Here is a 21006-nt window from a genome sequence, read left to right as displayed (position 1 = left end):
ACAAAAAACCCAGCCCCTGAAATGCTGACGTGTGGATGCCTATTGGTCCCGGTTGGTGCCACCAACCGGGACCAAAGGCCCTCCTGCCTAGGCTCGGCGCACCGGCCACGTGGAGGCCCATCTGTCCCGGTTCGTGTAAGAACCGGGACTAAAGGGTTAGGGCATTAGTAACGACCCTTTAGTCCCGGTTCACAAACCGGGACAAAAGGCCCTTATCAACCGGGACGAATGGGGTTTTTTCTACTAGTGCCTACTTGGGGTGCGCCCCTATAGGGCCGGCCGGCCTCCCCCATGATCCTTTATATACGGGGGCAGGGGCACCCTAGAACTCACAAGTTTATTGTTTAGTCGTGTGCGGTGCCCCCCTCCACAGATTTCCACCTTGGTCATATCATTGTAGTGCTTAGGCAAAGCCCTGCGTCGGTAATTTCATCATCACCATCATCACGCCATCATGCTGACGAAACTCTCCCTCGACCTCAGCTGGATCTAGAGATCATGGGACGTCATCGAGCTGAACTGGTGCAGATCGTGGAGGTGTCGTACCTTTGGTGCTAGGATTGGTCGGATCGTGAAGATGTACGATTACATCAACCGCGTTGTCATAATGCTTCCGCTTTCAGTCTACAAGGGTAGGTGGATAACACTCTCCCCCCTCGTTGCTATACATCACCTAGATAGATCTTGCGTGTGCGTAGGAAATTTTTTGAAATTACTGCATTCCCCAATAGTTCGAGTCAATTGGTATGGCACCGCAAAAAATTATCCTTGAGCCCATGACCAAAACTTGTCTTTGAAGCAAAAGTACCATCAAAAATGGCTAATGTGAAAGAGTTGATCAATTTATGCATAATGGGGGCGGAAGAGTTCATTGAGAGAACAACACTCCCCTATGTCCATGCCTACAACTAAACAAGATATCAAGATGAGTATGGTGTGGTGTGCGATCGAATCAATGATATTTAACTCACACTACTAGGAAATAGCTTATAGATAAACGCCTACTAGTAGCGCGCTATATTGACCCACGCTACTGCTAATTACTAGTAGCGCGTTGTATTGTCCCCTCGCTACTAGTAAATATTACTGGTAGTATATGGCAAAAATTACACGCTATTAATAATATCTCCCGTGTGCAAGACGTAAAAGTAGCGCATGTAGTAAAACCTGCGCTATTACTAGATGAAAAGCTATAACGCAGGTGATACATCCCACGCTACTGCTACCCCGATCCACTCCCACCCCACCGAACTCTCTTGTGAATCCCTAAAAAAACTCTCGCGAACCCCACCCCCACCCCTTGGTCGACCTCCTCTCCCCCACGATCTCTTCCCCGCCGCCGCCACCCACGCCGGTCGGTTCCAGCGAGCTCCGGCCGCGCGCAACATGCCCCCAAGCTCCACCCCTCCCTCCCCCTCGTCCAGATACGTGCCTCAAGGCATGCATCCTTGCCTGCGGCTAGGGTTTCAGGCGCCTCCCGTGTTCTTGCCGGAATCCACCACAATCGGCAATGGCGAGGCCGGCGCTTGCGGGATCCGTCACCGGCGTTGCCCAGGTAGGCCATTCCCCTCCTTCCTTGGTCGGATCCGCCCTCTCATCAAGGATGTACTATAGCTTGCAAGTCGAACCAGCATCCCTGTTTCCATGCATGCCCCAAGGATGTACTGTAGCTTGCAAGTCAGTAACTCTAGAGACAAACCCTGTCACCGTTGCCAAGTGATACAGTTGGATGACAAAGGCTCGAGGCATTGGTTATGTAGACAAAGGCTCGAGACATTGGTTATGAAGTAAAATCTTGAATATACTAGTAGAACGCCCGTGCATTGCAACGGGCTGCATTGGCAACTTCTTTTTTTCTTTCTTCCATCCATCAACTAAAAATGTTCCTTGAGGTGATACGTGGATGGACAAATTTACAATCATACGAAAATATCAATGGTTTAAAATATATTTATCAAAAAAATAATTCTACAACACATCCGACATTAAGGTTATGGTATTTGACAGATAGGGAACAAACACAATGATGACTTACCATCAAATCTCATTTATATTTCAGAACATGTTTTTCCTACCAATGTGTGCAAGATCTCTCTCCCAATTCCCCCTTCCCTCGCTCCCTCGCTCTCTCCCCCTCTCTCGCGCACTCTCTCCCAATCTCAGGTGTGTTGCCTTCTCAAGAAGGCTCCAATGCTCTAGTAGCAGTCTAATGAGCTGGTCGTCATTATTCGGTGGTGACAACAACGATGAGGAGGAACACCGCAAGATGTTGCTGATGTTCTTAATCTCTCCATGATGTCATCAAGAGGGCTTCAACCAAGAACCATAATTTGATTGACTACCCACAAAAAATAGAACTATTCTTTACAACTTTCTGAAAAGCTAAATATAATTCAAAAAAAATTATGAAGAGAGGTTAGTAAATAAAAATACAAGTCATGACTAAAATATTAAAGTGAGAAAATTATTATTTTTTACCTCATAACAGATATTGTGGCATACTATCTTTCAATATTCCTTATTTAGTGCCAATGTAAATTCCATACATTAAATGTCTAGATCATCTGAAATGGCCATGAAATTACAAAGTGGGAAGGTGGAACAACATTTACACAAGTATAGCATGCAAAATCAGCAACTTATGTGTATAGTCTACAGCTTCATCAGGGCAAGTAAAAAAAATCAGTCCGGCCTATAAATTGTACATAAAAAACTGCAGTTAAACCAATGGACAATTGGAATGGATGTTGCCTACAATCGCTGTGACAACAGGCTCACCAGCAAGGTTGCACTTGTAGATCATCATTTTCTGTGCAAGGGATATCTTCTCAACTGAAATCTCCATTCCAAAATCACCTCTGGCCATGAAGTAATTGGTTTCCCACAAAGTGTCATCAAAGTTTACAATGCCCTCTTGGTTTCAACCTACCAATTCAAGAAAGAATAACAACATAGCCGACATGGTCACGGGCAAGCACGTATGTTTATAGGCACAGTAGATTTAGTCAACACAGCAGTTGAACGAAGCTAAGTAATCTGAACAATTTTACAAGTACCAAGAAATAAAACTTACCACAGGAGATGCAAGAAATAAAATTAGGCAAAACTTGTTCAACAAATTATGCTAAGGCTTTTGTGAACCAAGTGTATTCATTAAGGAAAGCACATAGAAGAGAACCAATTATGTATTTTTTGACTATATAACACATAATAGACTATAATGTTTTTTTACAAACAGGAGTAGATGTGAAACATGTCCTCGGAGAGACAAAGAGTTCATGGGTTCCAGAATCAAGTGTGTATATTAACAAAAAGTTGGACGTTATAACAGTAAGTTGTCGAGTGTGTATATTAACAAAAAGTTGGACGACATAACAGTAAGGCAACTCAATGAAAGGAAGGAACATCATCTGTGGTTGCCCTGGTACTTAACTGACATGCAAAAACATTTCATCAGTGCAGAGAGTATCAGAAGTTCAGGAAGGAAAGGAAAAAAACATTAACAAAGCTCGATAACATTACCATCATAATAACACAAAACAAGGATATTTGAATCAGATTTGTAATTCAAGCCCAAAAATGTATATACTATAATAATAACGCAACCATCAAGTCTTTAGTTAATTCATAAAGAGCTGATTGTTTTTAAATGTTTCAGTCCGCTGCTTCTGTATAACAGTTAAAGAACATAAAGAACCACTGCCAACAAATTTCAGTTAACTAACCGACGAATGGATACATATCAAAACAACTAAATCTATAAGTAATGTAGACTAACAAATACGCATGACCATGAGTGCTTCACTGATTGCAGAAAATCAATACCTAGATAAGGTTAAGGATTCAGGCCAAAAATGCATACTACACTGATAACACACTACCAAAAAAATCAGCAAGGTTCAGAATTCAGGCCCAAAAAAGGTATACTATACTAATAATAAGTAACCAGGAATTCTCGATTTGCTTCACAATTCAGGCCCAAAATACATATTGTACCAATAACACACAACCATCAAGTCTCAGTTCATTTACTTAAGAATTGATTATATTTCAATGATTCCATCTCCTGCTATTCTTTAGCAGTTAAAACCAGGCTTCACCATGAAAATAGAAAAGATACCTAGTTCAGTCGCTCGTAGCTTTGGAGCATGCTTAATCAGTTTGTTCCTCATGAACCGCATCGCACACATACAGACACACACGCGATGTGCTCAGCACCTCATGCTGCTAATCACTATGTCGTATGGACACACATGTATCATTGCCACTCAATGGTTTACCCTGAAAGAAGTAGGAACAACACTAATCAGAGATGATCAGGTTCAGTAGAATGGACGGATAGGCAGAAAAAAATCACCGTGCAGCCAAAAGTATACATCTTCCAGCTTCCAATTTTGGAAAAGCTTAAAAATAGATATAATGTCATTTTTGTTTCGAAAGTATACATTAATGCGGTTGAAAAACAGGTCCTCTCTCTGTTTAAACAAATAGATATAGATTCATTTTCCATTCCAAAAGTATACGTTAACATGGTTGAAAAACAGATCACATCACCCCAGCTGTTAAAAGTCAATTAATCTTTTTAGTAAACAAAAATTATACTCCATATTTCAGAATTTGGAGACGAGGCTAACTTTCCGTCTACTAAACCGACCAAGAAGAAATTCAACTCAGCCATGAGAGCTTTAAAAAAAAGGATTTTAGTGTGATCTTACCGAAAAAGGCTTTCGGCCCGCTTTATATATAAAGCATCAATCAACAAGCACCCAGTACAAACACACGCCCGCCACCGCAACACACGCACACACCCAGGGCAGGATACATAGGTGCTGAGCGCAGCAACACCACCCCTAGCACTACCCACACAGAGATGAAGCTACATATGACGAACCATGTGCTCCAAGGCGGCGCCTTCAGGAAGGGAACGACACCGGATCGCCGCCACCGCCCGATCCAAAGATCAGAGTTTCCCCCGGAACCGCATGACAGGCAATGAGAGCCGCGACGACGCCTTCAAGAAGGGAACGATCTTCGCCGCCGCCGGTCCGTTCGAAGATAGAACAGGTTTTCACCTCGGCCAACACTCATCGCCACCGAACGCCACACCCCGGACACCACGCCGCCCACACGGCCATGGTGACCGGGCAGCACCAAGGCACGGGCTCTGCCCACAAGCACCGCGCTACCACCACCAGGGCCGCCGCCCTAGCATCCAAGACCTCGACACCACCTCACCCGAGACACGTCGCACCCCAAAGGAACGACACCGGATCGCCGCAACCGCTCGATCCAAAGGTCACTCCTGCTGCACCGTGCGCGAGACGAGCTCCGTCTAGCCGCGTCGGGCGCGGGACGAGCTCGATCCTGCAGCACCGGGACGCGAGACGAGCGGGGAGAGGGGAAGTCCCGGCGGCGCGCGGGTGGAGTCGCCCCTCGAGTCGCCAGAGGAGGGCGACGCGGGGGTGTTTTTTCACTCTAGTGTGATCTTTGGTATTTCAGCTTCAACCGAAGCTAGCCACCATTCACAGTTAGACAATGTAAATCCAAATTTTAGATGGTTTTTTGTTTAAACTGAAGATATAACAGCCTATGCACTGCCACAATCGATGAACACAAAAATAATGTTCAATTAATTACTTAACGGCAGATAATCAGTGTACCACTACATGGTACCATAATAATTAATTAATTTGCAGCAATTCTAGACATCATTAACTCTTAGACACTGTAAAAGCAAATTGCAGATATATTTTTAGTTTAACCCGAGGCTACAACCTTATACGCACTACAACATTCGATGAACGCCACAACAATGTTCAGCACTACCACATGTAATCTGAATCTCCCCTGAACTTTTCAGTTTGACCACCCCCAGGCATATAATTGCAGCCTAACAAAGACGACATTGCTCCATGGGAGACTCATAGATTCAACTCGACCAAAGAATAAGATTTAATAATGGATTCAAATAATTAAGACGAAGATATTGTCCTGTGGCCCAAGAGAAAAGATATGTTTGGTAATTGGAAACGTGTAGATACCTTGATGGAGCGGTCTTGTTCAAAGGCTAGGGAGGCCTTGGAGAAGACCACCTTCCGGGTGAGCAACTTCTGCTGGGACTACACGTTGGCGCCCAAGTCCCTAAGGTTGCCAATGCTCCTTTGGGTTTGAAAACCTTCTCTTCACAGAATTATAGATCAATTTCTGAATTCTGGAGGACTGTACATAACGCATACTTCATCTGGAAAAATAAAACTAACTGTAATGAAAGCATCAATTGCAGTTAAAAAAATAGTGCTAAAGAAAAAGGAAAGCTTGTGGCTGCTAATTGATTGCAGCGTATGTACCAAACAAATTACAATGCACTAACACAACATGCGAATTTAAAGAACTCCCTATAGTGGATTCAACCACCCTGAACGAATGATATTATATATCAAGGGCATGAGTAATGCAGGTTTATATTTGTAACCAAATAAAGTAAAGAGTACATATTAACCAATGGAATTAACTGAAGCAATTAAATAAATTTGAGACGGTGACTACAAAGCATGAATAGAATGAGAAACTACACAAATTCAATCTAACCATGTGTTAGTAGATTAGATGCTGCAAAAGGTTGTACAACCTTATGGGACACAAGCAGCCAAGTTAAACTAACTGAGGGATGAACTTACTCAATGAATCAACCACTTTGTTCTTGCCCCTGGCCTTATCAAACTTATACACAAGCAAATGTTGCATAGTTGGATAAAATGAATATTCAAGATCGAGAAGAACATCTAGAAGCTCTCGTGCATCAATCTCATTAAGTTAGTTGATTGGTTCCCTTACAAAGAAGCAAGGGAACTTGTAGTTGTACTGTTGTAGCATCTCCCCCTTCAATCCTGAAACTTGTAAAACAAAGAGCTGAACTATTTTGCCCCTTGAAGGATCAAATATAATGTATTTGAAGTTAGTAGGTTAAATAAAAAAGTTTATAGAAAATAAGATCAATCTATTTATTAAACAAAGCAAGCTACAAATGCAAACAGTGTGGCAGACTTAGATCACTTCATGTACCAAATATTAACTGAAATTTTATGGCATAAACCACAAACTTCCTGTATTGTAATGGATCACACACCAAAGAACTTACATTGTAATTAATTTTATCCTGCAAAATATTGTGAGCAATCTTAATTTCATCACAACACAAACTGCATCTAGTTTTGCTGAAGGATAGTTACAAAAAGTATGGAAAAGCTTCCAAGCTAACGTTCCGTCAAAATAACCTTCAGTGAAGTGTATGTATGGAAGTATCTAAATAGTCCACCAAAATCAAAATGCTCCAGAAAATGGATCCTACAGCTAATCTAGTGCGAAGACCATTGAGGTGTTGTTAGTTTTCCTAAATCACGAGAACCATCTTGATAAGGAAATGACACCTGTTTGGAAGATAATTATATCATAGTAGAGGTACTCGAACCCTGGGTGTTCATTTTGTTCCAGCCCTACTCAGATTTGTGCTAGTTCTAAAATAGTTAACAGAGATGCACAATGACAATGGGCACTAACCTGGGCCAGTGACCTAAGAATTTGGAGCGAAGATTACTAATTTTTAGCGCAACACACCCTCTGTTGGCGGTTAAAATACCTCATGTCTGGGCTCGTAGTTGAACTTCTTACTGTAATTCTTACTGTGCATCTTCCTTTTGAACATTTGTTCCAATGAACCTGCAAACCTGCATCCAAAACAATCGATCTCACGACTGGCCATAATAATAAAAACAATCCACATGACCTTGCAAGCAAGAATATAGATGTAATTGATCAAAAATGAGGGAGATGGAATTTGTGTAAGTTCTGCACCTGTTCTAAGATCTCAGGTTGTAGTCGGCGGTGTAGGGGAGCAGTGATGTCGTGGCCGCACCATGGGGCTAGTCCTTGGTGTATGGGAGTTGTGCCATCAAGGCCGCACTGTTGGGGTAGTCCTTGATGTAGGGGAGCAGCTTCATCAGGGTCGCACTTGCCATCAGAGGGAGATGGAGCATCAGTGTGGTGATGGAGTAATGCATTTCTTTTATCTGGTTGCTGCATTTCACCAATGTACCTTTGAAAAGATTGAACAGATTATCTTCCACCTAAAAGTAACATGGCCATCTTCATGAGACTGTCTACGCACATGGATGCAAATAGAAGATAATTGATGTCTTTGTACCAGAAAGATGTAAATTGAATATTCGATGTGTGACTGATTGCTACATTTTTCAGTTGATGAGATACAATATTCAGTTAAGATACACTCCATCCGTCCCAAAATAACTTATTTTGGGTTGGAGGGAGTATATCATAACTACATTCCTATCATGCACTGAAGCTTCAAATTGTATTTACTTGAGACATCCAAGATAGAAAAAATATAAGAGGAAAAATAAATAAAGGTTCATGCATGAACAAAACCTCCAGTGCTTTCACCCAGGAAAAAAGCAAACGCACGGGGTTTTTACTGGAAACTAAAGTTTATCGACAAGAGAGGAAATTCTATAGCAGAGGAAAGGAGAAGGCATTGGAATCACAGATAATATGTGCTAATCCAACCAATACGATCAGTTGAAACTAATAAAAAAAGAGTAAAGGAGTAGGCATTTGCATCACAAACCTTCTCTGATGCAGAAGTTGCAGCGCTAGGGCCGGCTGCACATCTGAAGCCCATCTCACCGTAGCACCTACGCCTCCTGTGCACCTCCTCCTTCCTGCTCGTGCCGCCGGGGAGGGTGCCACACGCGTGCCGCCGTTTTCGTCTGACCCCGCCGCCAGCCAGCCTCCGGCGAGCGCCACCGCGTCGGTGAGTCCCTCCCCGTTCCTTCCTTCCTCCTCCCATCTCCTCATCTCTCCCATCTGTCCTATGATTCCTCGTCGCGCCGTTGATGCAGGACGCGGCCGCCGCCGGATCTTCAACGCGCACGGGAGCCACAAACCGCCCCCTGTCCAAATCAAGCTCCAGTCCCGCTCCCCCCTCCCCCGGGTATAGCACGGCGGCTGAATCCAAGGCACGGCGGCTGAATCGAGCTCCAGTCCCGCTCCCCCTCCCTCGGGCTCCTAATTGAGGTTAGGGTTGCGCGCTCGGCCGGCACGCCGGCTGAATCCAACATGGGCCTGCGGCGATGGAGAGGAGGGCGTTGGTGACGGCCATGGCTGGATCCGGCGACCGCAGCCTTCTCCAAGGTCGGGCTAGTGGGGGCTCGGGGCATAGGCGACTGGCGAGCGAGAGGGGTGGGAGCTCAAGAGCTGAGGAGAAGGCGACGATGCGAGCGGCGGTGGCGGACAGAAACCCTATTTCGTGTGGGTCGAGAGGTGGATGAGGGCCGGTTTTTTGGGTGCGTACGTGGGTTGGGGTGGGAGTTGGGACGGAAAAAAACCTGGGAGATGAGAGTTGTCCCTGGTTAACCTACGAAATTTCAGGATGAAAATAAACCAGCGAAGGTGGGACGAAAATTGACCGGCGGAGACTACCAACTGCTCCATTAGGAGTAGAGATTTTACTTTCTGTTGTTTGATTTTGCCTGCCAGGTGCAGTGGGAGGATGAAGATGAAGAGGACGAAGCGGGCGACTATGAAGAGGTATTATGGTGGAGGCAAGATGCAAGGATGTGTATGTTCTTCTGAACTTTCTTTGGTACCAGAATTTCATAACGTTGTTGTTACCATGTCCATGGTGAATTGTGTTTTCTGTTTTCTTTCACAAGAATTGAGATTTTAGTTGGTTATAAGGGCCAAAAAGGATAGAAATAGGGCATGATGAATCTGAACTGTCCATCAGAGAGCTTAGCAACCAAAGTGACGCTCTTACATATGCAGTTAGAATCCAGAAAATGTATTTGAACAATCTATGGTTCCATGTTTGGCATTTATTGGATAATGGACGAATAGTTCTGAATTCTGAAGCTGCTTTATTATTCAGCTAGACTGAAAAAACATTCAACTATTAATTAATTAAGCACATCAAAGATGGTATTTTACATGTAATTAAGCTAAGTCTGGCATCAGGTGCTGGACGGAGGAGAGATTCAATGACCCCAAGGATGGACCAAACAGCAGCAGCAGCATCACAATAGAACAGTAGAAACAGCAGCCGCCGCGTTGCTACCACCGCCACCGCTGCTTGGATTCCATCGAGGCCATCTGGACTCGCCTCGCTGCCGCCGCGTGTTGGCCGTCACCATCAAGGTGTCCCCCAGGCCCCTTCCCAATCTCTGCTCTCTTCTCTGTTCCGGTGGTGTCTGGTCCTCCCGCTCTTGCTGGCTTGCTGCATGCTGATTATGGGTGTGCTTGTTGTGGCGTGCGTACGTTCGTGCTCGGTGTGTCCATCTGCATACTTGTTCTGTAATTGTGTGCGTGCTTGCTAGCTACTGCTGGGCACTGGGTATTGGCCTTTGTTGTATCAACTATGATTTGCCGCTGACCTGCTGAGGTTGCGGCTAGTGCTAGGGAGTGAAATACTGACAATGGCATCTGCAGGCCAATCTTCAGTTGAGATTGGAAGCATCAATCATGTATTATTGGGTAAGCAAGCTACAAGCCAACGTCTTTACTGTTATAGGCTTTTAATGCACAAGTGTTATGTTTAGTTCAAGTTCTAATATTAGCATATGATGAATTTTGCAAGCAGTATGAGGATTCAGTAAATTGATGATCATTCAGTCATGGAGACGAGTTGATGAAAAGAGGCATGAATGCAACTTATGGGGCAGTATTTTGATCTCATCTCATGCATTCAATTATTCTTTGTCTTTATAACATGCAATTTTACTAATTATTCATATATACTTGCCGTATCGCCGTATTGCTGTTTTTGGAAATTGTCGGATCCTATATCGCCGTACCCGTATCGCCGTATCCGTGTCGCCGTATCGGTGCTATGTAGGTTGATAGCTTAGTATTTTTGGATGGTCCTCTATCTATATAGCATTACAAGCAACAACCACTGAGCCATGATAGTCTTTCTAGATCGTATTCTATCTACATACTCTTACAAGAAACATGCAACGAGTTATGATATATATTTCCATTCTCAAAATAACTATCTTTGATGCTTCTGAATATTTAGCTTTCAAAATGACTTTACCGAATGTGTAAGATTCTATGCCTATAATTTTACTTTTTCAATCTTAATTTTTGCAATAGTATGATACCCTACGTAGTTTGTTCTTTATTAGGAGGAATTAAATTTACTGGAATAGTCTATTTTACACACACACACACACATTATTACTTAATACATCCATATGAGATTAAAAAACGTACTGGTATTTATATTTTTGATATAATATAAGTGCACCTGCTCATACTTTTCAATAAAATCACTACATTGGTTTGAAAGTAGAAACTCCTCATTTCTTTCCAATTTAAGACCGCATTAGAGAATATACATAACACATCTATTTTATTGGTGTGACAAATTTGCAAGTGCAGTAGCTTAACTGTCACTAATATATGAAATGTTGCTCTAAGTCTCTTATGTCACATGAATGAATGTTATTACAAAATTTCCTTATAAATATAGTAATAAACGGGAAGTTGTCATGTCGACTATAATGAACAATGATATTTATAATGACCAAGTGTTGTTACTGCTGATGATTACTAGTAATACAACAATAATACATCCGCAACCAAGGGTTAAATTAAAATGACCTGATAATAAAGGGTACAATGTTGGTAATAATCTGCTGTTGCTGATGCCTTCTTGCTTGCTTGCTTGCGAATGACCTGGGAATTACTCCTACTTGGTGCACAAACTTTGCTTGTTGCAATTTTCCTTAAAAGCTTGGATTCAGAATCTATAATAAGATTTGGTCATGCCTAGCACTGTATCCTTCTTAAGTTGGGTTTTCCCCAATTTCTAGGATTGGTCTGTTAGGTACTCCTTATAATTCGTATATACTATGCTGCTGCTATATGCTTTTGTTTCTGCGGTTGTTACTTAGTGCTCTATAGGTTACTATTATACTGTACTAATGCTCCAGGTTCTTTTGAGTTCCTACTAGTGGTCTTTGTTCATTGTTTAATTCCAGGATTTGTGAGTTCCTAGTAGGGAACACATGGGCATGAAGCTACAACAGTGACGAAGACGATATCGACATGGGGCTGCGGCGATGATGATGACGACGACATCGACATCGACTCAGGGCTACGGCGGCGACCAAGACAATGACATCGTCATGGTGCTGCGGCGGCGGCGACGACGATGGCATCAACACCATCAACATGGCCTTGTGGAGGCGCCGACGCCGACGACATAGACGCGTGGCACATATTGTGTGTGTGTGTGTGGGTGTGGGTGTGCATGCGTGTGTGTGTGCACGCGCGTGCATGCATGTGTGCTTGTGCGTGTGTTAATTATCTACATCAGATATGTATGATTGATGATTAACTGTATGCATAACATGTACGTATTGTGAAATGCATGTCATGTCTAAACTGAAATAGGTAGACTTTTATTTTTTAAATCCTAATTTGTTACTAGTAGCGTGGGTGTATCATAGAAGCCCGACTGCTATTCCTTTACTAGTAGCGTGGGTGTGGAATACTAGTAGCGTGGGGCACCAGCGCTACTAGTATGTCTGTTTAGCATTAGCGTGGGGTAAAACACACGCTACTGCTAAAAAATAGATGTAGCGTCATAACAGTAGCGTGGGAACCTACGCTACTGGTAGTCTAAAAACCCACGCTACTCGTAGTCTAAAAACCCACGCTACTGCTAAGGTTTTTCCTAGTAGTGTCATGCCTTAACTCGCGAAATCTTGCTTCATCCAAGGGCTTCGTGAAAATATCTGGAAGGTTATCATGAGTGTTGACATAGTTGAGCTCGATCTTCCCTCGCCTAATATGATCCCGGATGAAGTGATACCGAATCTCAATATGCTTCATCTTGAAGTGTTGCACCGGGTTGAGGGAAATCTTGATGGCACTTTCATTGTCACACCAAAGAGGCACTTTGTCACAAATGACACTGTAATCCTTTAAAGTTTGCCTCATCCATAGAAGCTGTGCACAACAACTACCGGCGGCCACATACTCCGCTTAGGTGGATGAGAGAGACACACAACTTCGCTTCTAAGAAGACCAACTCACCAAAGAGAAACCAAGGAATTGGCACCCTCCGAAAGTTGACTTCCTATCCGCTTTGTCTCCCGCCCAATCAGAGTCTGAATAGCCTATAAGGTTGAAGTTTGCTCCTCTTGGGTACCATAAGCCAAAGATTGGGGTATGAGCCAAATATCGAAAGATTCGCTTGACTGCCACAAAGAGGCTTTCCTTAGGTGCGGCTTGAAACCATGCACAAATTCCCACACTCAACATGATATCCGGTCTAGATGCACAAAAGTAAAGCAAGGAGCCAATCATGGAGCGATATACCTTTTGATCCACTGCTTTACCATTGGATCTATGTCAAGTCGGCATTTGACGGGCATTGGAGTGGAAGCCGGCTTGACGTCACTTAGCTTGAATCTTTTGAGCATGTCTTGAGTGTATTTGGCTTGGTTGATGAAGGTTCCTTCTCTTCTTTGCTTGATTTTGAACCCAAGAAAGAACTTCAACTCTCCCATCATGGACATCTTGAACTTTGAGGTCATGAGAGCGACAAACTCCTCATTGAAAGCTTTGTTAGGGGAACCAAAGATAATATCATCAACATATAGTTGGCAAACAAACAACTCCCCTTTGACCTTCTTGGTAAAAAGAGTGGGGTCGATTTTCCCAATTTCAAAACCACGATCTTGCAACAACTCAGTAAGGTGCTCATACCACGCACGTGGGGCTTGTTTAAGGCCATAGAGTGCCTTATCGAGTTGGTACACATGATCGGGGAAATAGGGATCCTCGAACCCGGGGGGTTGTTTGACATACACCAACTCATTAATAGGACCATTAAGAAAAGCACTCTTCACATCCATTTGTTGCAACTTAAAGTTATGATTAGAAGCATAAGCAATCAACAAACAAATGGATTCAAGGCGAGCAATGGGAGCAAAGGTTCCACCGTAGTCAATACCCTCGACTTGGGAGTAGCCTTGTGCTACCAACCGTGCCTTGTTACGAACAATAATCCCATGAGCATCTTGCTTGCTATTGAATATCCACTTAGTTCCAATGACATTATGATTCCCCGTTGGCCTTGGCACCAATCTCCACACCTTGTTGTGCTCGAAGTTGTTGAGTTCTTCATGCATGACATTAAGCTAATCCGGATCCTCGAGGGCCTCACAGACCTTTTGGGGTTCAACACAAGAAACAAACGCGTGATGTTCACAAAAGTTTGCCAATTATCTACGAGTGCTTACCCGCTTTCTTGTAATTCCAAGTACATTCATCATGAGATGACCCTTGGTAGTGAGCTTGGAAGCAATCTTGGCGGCACGATGCTCCAATTCCTCCTCAGAAGTGAGTTGAGGAGCGGTAACTTGATCATCTTGAGCGTCGTTCTGAGCTTGTTCTTGATCTTGAACTCGCTCGGAAGAGAGAACTTGACCTTGGGCATCACTTGGTGGTTCAACACCATCTTGAGGTTGATCTTGCCCTTGATCTTGTTCATTGGGTTGAGGGCCTTCACTTTGTTCTTCGGAAGCGTGTGGGTCTTGGGTTGGTGATGGTTCCACTTGAGTGGAACATTGTCCTTCTCCTTCGGCCACAAGGGGTTCCTCAATGGGTAGGATAAAACCAACACCCATTCTTCTTATGGCTTGGGGAGGAATTTCACCACCTACATCACAAGTACCACTTTGCTCCACATGGGAGCCGTTATTCTCATCAAACTCCATGTTACACGTCTGCTCAATAAGTCCATGGGACTTATTGAGGACACGGTAAGCATGAGAGTTTGTAGCATAACCAACAAATATGCCCTCATGAGCTCTAGCCTCAAATTTAGACAAACGAACACCTTTCTTGAGAATGAAACACTTACACCTGAACACCCGAAAGTACTTGAGGTTGGGCTTGTTACCGGTGAGTATGTCATATGGAGTTTTGTTCAAGCCTTTGCGGAGATAGAGCCGATTGGATGCATGACACGCGGTGTTGATGGCTTCGGCCCAAAAGTTGTATGGAGACTTGAACTCCGCCATCATGGTCCTTGTCGCATCCATCAATGTCCGGTTCTTCCTCTCCGCCACACCATTTTGTTGAGGGGTGTAAGGTGCTGAATATTGATGGTTGATCCCCTCATCACTAAGAAAGTCATCCAATGTGTAGTTCTTGAACTCGATGTCGTTGTCACTTCTTATTGTCAAGATCTTTGCATTGTGTTGACGTTGAGCTTCATTTGCAAAGTTGATGACGGTTTGTTGGGTCTCACTCTTCCTCTTGAAGAAGTATACCCAAGTGTACCTTGAATAGTCATCCACAATCACCAAGCAATGCTTTCTACCCCCAAGACTATCAAAGGATGGATGCCCAAATAGATCCAAGTGAAGGAGCTCCAAAGGCCTCTTCGAGTAGATGATAGTCATGGGAGGGTGAGCTTTCTCATGTAGATTTCCTTCAATACAAGCACTGCAAGCACGATCTTTGGCAAAAATAATATTTGTTAGTCCACGGACATGGTCCCCCTAGAGAAGACTTTGCAAAGACCTCATATTAACATGGGCTAACCGGCGATGCCAAAGCCATCCCACGTCAACTTTAGCCATTAGGCATGTCGCGGTCTTAGTGGGTCGCTCCAAAAAGTTAATCACATAGAGACCATTCTCGGCATGCCCAACAAAGGCTACTTTAAGAGTCTTGCTCCACAAGAGGGCCACGGTATTGATATCAAAGAAAGTTGCAAAACCCATGAGTGCAAGTTGATGAACGAAAAGTAGATTGTATGCAAGGGACTCAACAAGCATGACTTTCTCGATTGTGAGATCATGAGAAATGACAACCTTGCCAAGTCCCAATACCTTAGAAGACGAGGCATCACCCCACTCGACATTGGTGGCATAGATGCAATCTTGTACACGTCCACCACCAAGTCCTTGCTTCCGGTCATATTATTAGTGGCTCCACTATCGAGCAACTATGATCCCCCACCGGAAGCAAACACCTACAAGAGATCAATGCTTGGTTTTAGGTACCCATTTTGTAATGGGTCCTTTGATGTTAGTAACAAGGGTCTTAGGAACCCAAATAGACCATTCAATGTAATCATAAGGAGACCAACAAATTTAGCATAAACCTGCCCATCACTAGCACGGCACAACACATAAGAAGGGTTAAAGTCGTCGGCTTTGTTGGAAGGGGTGGCATTGCCTTTCTTGACACCACCACCCTTCTCATTGTTCTTCTTCTCCTTAGAAGCACCCTCTCCCTCCTCCACAGAAGTTTGCTTGAGAGGAGGAGTTCATTTGGCCTTGTCATTCTTGTTCTTGCTATTGGGCTTGGAAGCAAACCCAATTCCCTCCTTGCCCACAACTTCCTTTTGATTGCTCAAAAGGTCGTCGAGGTTCTTCTCACCTTGTATGCAAGACATGTGGCCTTTCTCAAGTTGCTCCTTCAACTTAGCATTTTCCTCCACAAGATCCACATGCTCACAACATGGGTTAGTAGCATCTGCATTACCAATTAAGACCATATGAGGAAAAGTGGCCTTTTCCTTAGTTAGCTTAACTTGGAGTTGATCATGAGACTCTTTGAGGCTAGCATGAGCACCCTTCAAGGCTTTGTGAGCCTTGTCGAGTAAATCAAACTCCTCCTTGAGTCTAGCAAGATCAACCCCAAGTTTGGCCTTCTCGGAATTAAGCACACGAGATACAACAAGTGCATGATCAAGATCTTTCTTTAATTTAGCATGATCATCGTTGTGTGACTCCTCAAGAGCCAAACGATGACCATGCTCTTCCTCAAGAGCATTAGAGAGATCCGATATCTCATTGGCATAGTCACGACTATGTCCCTCCATCTTAGATATGGTGTTTTCGTGAGCCTCGGTCATGTCATTGGCTTCACCAAGTTGTTCCAAGAGAGCAACAAACTGCTTCTTGGATTTACCCTTGAGCTTACTCATAAAAGACTCAAATTCATTTTCATCCCCATTTGACCCCTCACTTTCATCAATGCAATCCGTCAAAGAGGAATTAGTAGTGATGGTAGTTTTGATGTTGGGGGTTACCTTGTTGGTGGCTTTGGCCATGAGGCACTTGGCGGTGATATTCTTGTTGGGTGAGTCGAAGAGGGACACCCGTGAGTTGTTGCAATGGCAACGGAGGCGATGGCAACTGTCTCACCATCTTCATCGTCGTCGTCATCCTCATTGTACTCTTCTTGTGCCACCAAACCCTTGGGAGGAGTCTTCTTGGTGAAGTAGCTCTTGTTGGGGAAGGACTTGGCCTTGTCTTTTCGGATGAGCTTGCCACCATTATCTTCCCTGTTCTCATATGGGCACTCCGCAAAAAAGTGTCTCACATTGCCACAATTATAGCAAACCCTCACTCGTTGCTTGCCCTTCGCGCCACTTGTGTTGTTCTTGTTGAAGTTGGGCCTCGTGTTCTTCTTGCTCCAAAATTGCCTCGAAGCGAGAGCCATGTGCTCATGATAAGCATATTTTGTATCTTCGGGGTTGCTCTCCTCTTCTTCCTCTTCATCCTCTTCTTCCACACTAGCCTTAGCCTTCAAGGCAAGGTTGGGCTTCTTTGCTCTTTGAGAATGCAACACGACATTGTCGGTGGTCTTGTCCAAGATACTCATTGCCACAAACACATACGACACTTCACTTGAGGACAAGGTGTGGAAGTCCGGCCTTTGACGGATGACGGACGACATGGCCTTATGGTAAGGCATCATGGCTTTGAGAAACTTCCGCTTGATCCAATTGTCATTTGTATCCTTGCTCCCATGATCTCGGAGTGAGACTGAGAGAGTGGTTAATCTCCGGTAAAGCTCACGAGGTTCTTCACCTTCATTCATGGCAAATTCATCGGCTTCATCTTGCACCACTTCATAGTTGGAGCGTTGAATGCTTGCACTTCCCTTGTAAAGGGAAACAACATGGTGCCATGCTTCCTTTGCCACTGTGAAAGGTCGGAGATGCGCAATATCTTCGGGAGGGATTGCATCTTGGATGATGAAGAGAGCATTCTCATTGAATTGATGATCCGAGGCTTCTCTAGGGGTGAGGTTGCTTGAGTCATGCGGATAGAAACCTTGCTCAATGATTCTCCAAAGATTAGTATTAACATGGTGTTTACCCTACTGTTTATAGTCAAAAAAGTATTAACATGATTTAAATGACGTTTAAAGCGATAGACCCAAGTGTCAAAATCCTCATTTCTCACAATCTTAGGAGGTGAACCGGCATGATTTAAATGAGTGGAGGGAATCGGTCCTCCATAAGTAAGTGGAGGTTCCACATGGGCAAAGATGCCACTACCATTTCTACCACTAGATAAAGGAACTTTATCACTAGTAGCTTCCCCCTTGTCGAAGTTAGCATCCGTCACCTTGTTAATGGGATCAACCACTTCCAATGGTGCGGTGGACAATTTAAGACCATCAAGAAAGTTCTTAAGCATGCCTTTGACCTCGGCTGTCATGGAGGTTTTCAATGTGTCCAAGGCCACATTGAACTCCTCACGTGAGACCGAGGTTCCCCCATCGGCCGTAGACGAGGACGGAATCACACCGGGGTGCTCCTATTCACCGTCTATGGTGTCAACCATAATCTTCGGACGGCGAAGTCCTTAATAAAGAGACAAGGCTCTAATACCAATTGAAAGGATCAATATAGTTGATTAGAGGGGGTGAATAGGCAACTAACAATTTTTTGCTTTTCTTTACCAATTTAAACTTTGCATCAAAGTAGGTTGTCTAGATATGCAATTAGGTGAGCAACCTATATGATGCAACAACAACAAGCACTCAAGCAAGCAAGAGATGTAACACAATATAAGCTTGCACAAGTAAAGGTACGAGATAACCAAGAGTGGAGCCGGTGAAGACGAGGATGTGTTACCAAAGTTCCTTCCCTTTGAGGGGAAGTGCGTCTCCGTTGGAGTGGTGTGGAGGCACAATGCTCCCCAAGAAGCCACTAGGGCCACCGTATTCTCCTCACTCCCTCACACAATGCGAGATGCCATGATTCCACTATTGGTGCCCTTGGAGGCGGCGACCGAACCTTTACAAACAAGGTTCGGGCAATCTCCACAACTTAATTGGAGGCTCCCAACGACACCACGAAGCTTCACCACAATGGAATATGGCTCCGCGGTGACCTCAACCGTATAGGGTGCTCAAACACCCAAGAGTAACAAGATGTGCAAGGGATTAGTGGGGGGAATCAAATTTCTCTTGGTGGAAGTGTAGATCGGGGCCTTCTCAACCAATCCCTAGAGAGTCAACAAGTTTGATTGGCTACGGAGAGAGATCGGGCGAAAATGGAGCTTAGAGCAACAGTGGAGCTTGGGGATGGAAGAGGTAGTCAACTCGGAGAAGAAGACTCCCCTTTTATAGTGATAGGACAAATCCAACCGTTATTCGCTAACTCAGCCTACGATGCGTGGTACTATCGCACCAGCCATGCAGTACTACCGCAAGGGCCTGCGGTACTACCGCGGGCACTGCGGTACTACCACATGCGTGGCAGGAGCCAGACTAGCCCTGATGCATTGAAGCAAAGAGTGGTAGAACCGCCAAAGCGGTACTACCGCTCCCCCTTGCGGCCCTACCGCAAGGCAGGGTTTGTCTAGGCTGGGAAGGCACGGACATATAAAAATACATTCGTGGCAACTTCCGCTGAGAAAAGATCTGTGCAAAACTCTGACATAGTACTACCGCAAGCCAGGAGCGGTACTATCGCGTAGGGTCTAGATGTAAAAAATTACATCTGCCCCTACTTCCGCTTGTGCTGCTGTGCCCGGCCTGAGGCCACGGTACTACCGCACCCGTGGAGCGGTACTACCACAAGGGCCTATGGTACTACCATGTCCCTGGCCGGTACTACCGCAAGGGCCTGCGGTACTACTGCTCCCATGAGTAGAACTACCGCATGCCCCAGCACAACAACACTAGGAGTCCTTCATTTTGCAGAGACACGAAAAAACGGAGGATGCTCCAAAGAGCCAAAGGAAAGGTGGTGCAAAAGAAACAGACGAGTATGTGATGATTCCACCCAAATCTTTCCAACGCGGACCCCCTCCTAATAGTACGGCTTTCCTACGACTCATATCCACCGAAAAGAAACGTAGGGAAAACTCCGGCTTCACTAGACTCTGAGGGGCAATGAATCGTCTTGTGCCAAAGTATGAGATATCTGAAATGCTCAATGCACATGATTAGTCCGCAAATGCATTGTCATCAATCACCAAAATCACTTAGGGATAAATATGCCCTTACAGGCTGCCATGTAGGCGAAAATATGATGTGGCAAGGTAATTAAGAGGAGATAGATGGGTGTGGTGATCCCATGAAGAAACAATGCCAAGTGCACGAACATGGGCAAACCACTTAAATAGAAAAAGCTCACCAATGCACGGAGAACTTTAGTCGTTAAATCATTAAATGAATGATGCTTAGTTACAACAAATTAAGCGCTTAGGGCATCTCCAACGACAACACACAAAAACCTTTTGCATCCGTTCACGGACAAGGGGCCAGTCGGCAGACACAGATGCGGGAGGCAGCCGTCCAATGCTAGCCGCATACATTTTCACAACAACTCAAACCAACCGGGTGAAATTCATGCAAACACGGTCGGACTTCATGCAAACATGACGAATTTCATATAGAAAATCCGGATTTTCATATAAACATGACAAATTTTATACATTTACATCAACGGAGCTAGTTCGGCTCTGAAGGTATAATTAATGCCTAATCCAAATCGCTGCCCACAGATACTTTTATCTTCCTCATGTCTGGCAGTCCGATGGGACCCCCGGAGGTTTTTGCTTCAGCACAAAGGACGACTCGCTTCCCCGCCACTCATCGGAATGGAACCCTCGGCTGCTGCTTCATTTAATGATTTTTTCGTGCTTCAGGCGCTCAATA

The 21006-nt window shown here is 44.4% G+C and overlaps 1 long non-coding RNA gene across 13 annotated transcripts; it reads right to left on the bottom strand.

The window, feature by feature from the left end:
- Positions 1 to 2128: 2128 nt before the first annotated feature.
- LOC119329251 lies at positions 2129 to 8919 on the bottom strand. Of its 13 annotated transcripts, XR_005159370.1 has the most exons (8): positions 8642 to 8919; positions 7852 to 8123; positions 7558 to 7724; positions 7063 to 7156; positions 6678 to 6887; positions 6042 to 6241; positions 4121 to 4281; positions 2497 to 2925 (listed from the first exon to the last, which is right to left on the bottom strand). It is a non-coding gene; the product is annotated as an uncharacterized LOC119329251 (long non-coding RNA). The 13 variants fall into 13 exon arrangements; XR_005159372.1 differs by adding an exon at positions 2129 to 2310 and having other exon boundaries at positions 2779 to 2925; positions 6678 to 7724; XR_005159371.1 differs by having other exon boundaries at positions 2326 to 2564; positions 2779 to 2925; positions 6678 to 7724.
- Between the last annotated feature and the right edge of the window lie 12087 nt (positions 8920 to 21006).

This window comes from Triticum dicoccoides, chromosome 7A, assembly GCF_002162155.2.
Source record: "Triticum dicoccoides isolate Atlit2015 ecotype Zavitan chromosome 7A, WEW_v2.0, whole genome shotgun sequence".
Lineage (NCBI taxonomy): Eukaryota > Viridiplantae > Streptophyta > Magnoliopsida > Poales > Poaceae > Triticum > Triticum dicoccoides.
Note: the sequence above shows the minus strand (reverse complement) of the source record. Positions and strands in the feature narration are given on the sequence as shown.